Below are 5,344 nucleotides of genomic sequence, written 5' to 3'. Positions count from 1 at the left end.
CTAGGCTCCATGCCCAATATGGGGCTTGAACTCACAACCTTGAGATCCAGAGTCACATGCTCTACCAACTGAGCCAGCCACACACTCCTGTTCTCTTTAGAGACCAAGAATCTGCTGATTCCATGTGTTTAGGCAGTGCAAATTCTGGAATAGCTTTGTCTCTGCTGAGCACCAGTGAGTTTATCAAAAGATGATAGGGAGTAAATCTGGAGCTAAATGCTTTAAACGTTGTGCTTATTCCACTTCACAGAGACATGGCCATTCAAGGACTCATTCTTAGATAACAAAGGACTACATGCTGTTGTTAGTAAACCACACTTTTTATAGTAATAGTATTTATAAATGTGGACTGTAAACTTCAATGCTGTACATTTCACCCTATCTTCCTTTTTAAGACGTATACGGTTGGTGGCACTAGGCACATACCTTAAATAATTAAATCATTAAAACTGTTAACCCACAAGCTCTATTCTAATGTGAAACTCCATCCCATGGGGAAAAAAAACTTCCCTTATCCCCACAGCCTGCCTTCTCTAAAACTTGAGTGCCCTCTGAGACTACTCATCTCCGTCTGGTGTCCAGGGCAAGGAATAAGGGTCATCATTCTTTGCTCTCTCCAGAGTAGCTCCCAAAACATTATTCTGCACCAGCCCCCCAGGAAAATGGCTCTCCTCTGGCATCTCTAACCATCTCACTCTGTCGAAGCTTCTTTACCAGCATCATCTACCAACCTCTGGGGTACAATCTGCATGTATTCTAAAGACTCTGGCACCTGCTCATACTCACTGCACTCCACTCCAAGCCCTGCCATCTTGCTGGATAATTTTAAGGTCCATTTGGATCACCCATCCAATGTCCTGATGTTTTATCCTGTTCCCTTAAGCTTCCCAACCTCATTCTCACTGCTGCTTCTCTGTAATTACCTCTGACTCGGGAATAACCTACATCTGCTCTACCTTTAAAACTCTTATATAGCAGGCTTCTCACTCACTCACTCGCTCTTTCTGAGATGAAATTCGTATAACATAAAATAAAACATTTTAAAGTGTAAAATTCATTGGTATTGAGCAGATTCACAACATTGTACACCATCACCTATATCAATTTCCAATTTTCTTCACCCCAAAAGAAAACCCTTTACCTATTAAGCAGTCACTCTTAATTTCCCTCTTCTTTTCACCCCATCCCCTGGCAACCACCAATCTGCTTTCTGTCTTTATGCATTACCTATCCTGGATTTTTCACATAAGTGGAATCATACAATATGTGTCTTTGTCACTGGCTTCTTTCACTTAGCATGACGTTTTCGAGGTTCATCCACATTGTAGCACATATCAGTACTTCATTCCTGAATTAGTTTCCCTGGGCTGCCATAACAAAATACCACAGACTGGGTGGCTTAAACAGTAGAGATTTATTTTCTCAGTGTTCTGGGGGATGGAAGTCCAAGATCAAGGTGCCTACAGGACTGTTTTCCTTTAAAAGCTGCTCTTGGGGGCGCCTGGGTGGTTCAGTTGGTTAAGTGTCCTACTTCGGCTCAGGTCATGCATGATCTTTCAGTTCGTGGGTTCAAGCCCCACATCAGGCTGTGTGCTGACAGCTCAGAGCCTGGTGCCTCCTTCAGATTCTGTGTCTCCCTCTCTCTCTCTGCCCTCCCTCTCCCACCCATCACGTTCTGTGTGTGTGTTTCTCTCTCAAAAATAAATGAACTTAAAAAAATTTTTTAAAGGCTACTCTCTTTGGCTTATAGATAGCTGGCCTCTTGCTGTCCCTTCATGTGGATGTTCCTCTGTGAGCAGGTGCCCTAGATGTCTCTTTCTTTTCTTGTAAGAATGCCAGTCATACTGGATTAGGGCCCCACTCTACCACCTTTATTTTAATTTAGTCACCTCTGTGAGACCTTATCTCCATATACTGTTACCTCCTGAGATACTGGGGGTTGAGACTTCAATAAACGAATTTTGGGGGTCATGATTCAATCCATAAAAGTTGCTTTTATGGCTGGGTAATGTTATATTGGATGTATATACTATATTTTGTTTATCCATTCATCCACTGATGGACATTTGCATTGTTTCCACCCTTTCGCTATTGTGAATAATGGTTCCATGAACATTCAGGTACAAGTATTGTTGAGTACCTGTTTTCAATTCTCTTGGGTATATACCTAGGCGTGGAATTGCTGGATCATATGGTAATGCTATGTTTAACTTATTAAGGAACTGCCAAATTGTTTTCCACAGCAAGGGCATCGTTTCACATTCCCACCAGCCACATACGAGGGTTCTCCACATCTTTACCAACTCTTGCTATTTAGCCCACTACCTCTTCACTCTTTAGGTCCATTATGGCATTTCTCTCTCTCAATTTCTTCACTCCAACTTCATCAAAATCTCTTGCCCTTGACTCCTTATATTCCCCCTAAAAACTATCTCCTTTTTCATTTCTTTCCAAAGCTAATATAAACCACATAATTCAAAATGTGTGACATTGAGCTCCCCAAGTGTCAGTTTTTCAATCTATAAAGTGGGGATAACAATATTCCCCAGGACCATTTTAAGAACCGAATGAGCTAACATGTTTGAAGTGTTTAATTCAACACGTATTAAGCATTCACTAAACAGTAGCTATGATATTGACTATCAGATTTCTAACTTTAGCCCTTACTTTTTTCTCATAAACTCCAGGCTTTCATTGGTCATTTTTTTTGTTCAATTTTTTTTAGTGTTTATTTATCTTTGAGAGAAAGAGAGAGGGAGAGCAGGGGAGGGGCAGAGAATGAGGGAGACACAGAATCCAAAGCAGGCTTCAGGCTCTGAGCTGTCTGCATACAGCCCAACGCAGGGCTTGAACTCACAAGCTGTGAGATCATCACCTCAGCTGAAGTCTGACATTTAACCGACTGAGCCACCCACGTGCCCCTGGTCATTTTCAACTGCATCCATTTAGTTCATTCATTCACAGGTATTTGTTGAGTGCCTATTATATGTCAGGCACCATACTGAGCATTGATTACAGCAGTGAACAAAATAAACGTGACCCTTGCTTTCATGGAGTAAGAGAAAAAAAGGTAAATAAATGTGTTCTTATACATGTTGATGGCTGCCATGGTTCGTAGGCAACTGAAATTTAACATATCCAAAATTAGCATTATCTTCCCTCTGAACCAGATTTTCAGACACCACCATCCACCCAGTCAACCAATTGAAAAAGCAGAAGTTATTTCAGCTCCTTGAGCTTCAATGAGATCCCTTACCTCCCATTCCACCCCTACCCCTACGTGTACTAGCAACATCAGGCACCGAAGTCCAAGAACAAAATCTTGGAAATAAGATAAAGAAGAGTTGGAATATTCAAGTTGCCTTATAGAAATGAAAAAAAAATTTGAAATTAGTCTCAAAGTATTAACCCTCATCATTAATTGCCTGGCAGGTTTTCCAGTCTCCAACCTCACCTCTCCCCAGTCTACCCTTCACACAACTGTCAGAATTATCTTCCTAGTAAGCAAACCTGAAAACATGACTTTCCCCATTTAAAATCTTTTACTGACTATTGTCTAACCTCTGAAGTTCTTGGCATTAAAATCTCTTAGACCTGGCCCTTCCCTGCATTCTCCAACTCAATCTTTTACTTTGTCCCTTTTGAGCTGTGGGTTCAAACCATGTCAAACCTCTTGCCTTTTTCCAATGCATGCTGTATACAGTTCCTCCTTGTGTGGAAGCCCCCACTTGCCCTTACAGCCCATCTCAGTGATGGCTGCTTATCTTGCAAGAGTGAACTCAGTGCCATCGACCTTAAGGAATCATTCCTGAACATCTGAGTAGATCTGACCTCTTTCCTGGTCATGTGATCCCTGGGCCCTGCATATACTTCTATCATAGCATCTTTAACACTTAATTGTACTTGTGTTTATGACTTCAAGGTACATGAGGATGGGCACTTATTTTTATTCATATTTGTCACTTCAATGTTAGGTACTAAAGAAAGCACTCACATTTTTTGAATAAATTATCTAAAACAAATAGCCAGATTCTTAGTTGTAGTTTTGACTTCCAGTCCTTTTCTGATACGTCTCCCACATGGCCCCCTTACTGGCACATTTTTGTCACACACTGCATCTCAGTCTTTCTTTCTGATCTGCTCTTTTTCCTTTAATCTTTTTCTTTAGGAATTCTTGGCTAATTTAATAATAAACTCCAATAACTTTTCTTGGTTGATTCTCTCTCCTGTTTCTTTCTTATCCAGAATTGAGGGATCCATTTAATTTTGGTTACATCCATTTTCCCTCAACTATCTATACCCCACTCGTAACACTTTGGACCTTAAGAGGGAATGTAATTTCCATACACATTCACATATATGGGCAACATTTGCCAAGCACAGGTCTGTATCCTATAATTTGGAGTTTTTGAAATATTCAGAAAGTGTTCTGACCAGGAATGTCAAGAACTGTGTGTTAAAGGAAACCATCAAGGTGAGTGTCCTAGGGATCTCAAGCATAGACAGTCAGGGATCCTGGCTCAGAATGGCAATTTAAGGAGAACATTGCTATTCAGAATAGTGTTTATTTCCAGAATGTCTGAAGAGTCAACAAGTAGAGATATAGAGCCAGTCCCCTAGCCGAGGGTGCCTGGGTTTACCACTCATTAGCTTTGCCACTCACTAGTTGTATGGCCTCCAGCAGGTTACTTTATGCCAAGGTTTTATTATCGGTGAAATTGAGATCATGCTAGAAACAATGCACCTCTCAGGATTCTTTTGAGGATTGAGAGTTAACACAGTACTTTGAACAATGCACAAATATAGTAAGTGAAACGTAATGCTTAGCTATTTTTATCTGGTCACTTGATAAGAATCTACAAAACACCTAACCAAAACTTTTATTACGCAGTCCTATTTTTTTTGCTCAATGTTCCATTACACATTTTACAAATTTTCACTTTTTATGCCCCGCTTCCTAATGGCAGACTTCAATAACAACAAAATCTGACTACTTTCTGTCCCCCATACCGTCCCAGTTTAGAATTAACCCAGAAAATAATGAATGAACAGAAGCAGTCTCGTTTGTTTGTTGCTATAAACAACTGAGTCACACGCAGTCAAATTCACTTTAACTAGATCCAGCTGCAGTCTCCGGCAGCCAGAGGGGAAGGAGCGGGAGGGCGGTACGAGAACAGGGCGCGGCCTGGCCAGAGGAACCACGCCCTACGCCAGCTCTGTCCTGCACGCGCGACCGTGACCACAAAACAGAGCCAGTGGCCAGGGCAGCCCGGGACAGGGGCAGCGGCCGGAAGTGCGGCCTGCCGGGGGCGGGGAAACGAGGCAAAACCGGGAGCCCCGGACG

Source organism: Lynx canadensis, chromosome D3, assembly GCF_007474595.2.
Source record: "Lynx canadensis isolate LIC74 chromosome D3, mLynCan4.pri.v2, whole genome shotgun sequence".
Taxonomy (NCBI): Eukaryota; Metazoa; Chordata; class Mammalia; order Carnivora; family Felidae; genus Lynx; species Lynx canadensis.
This window is presented reverse-complemented; position numbering follows the sequence as displayed.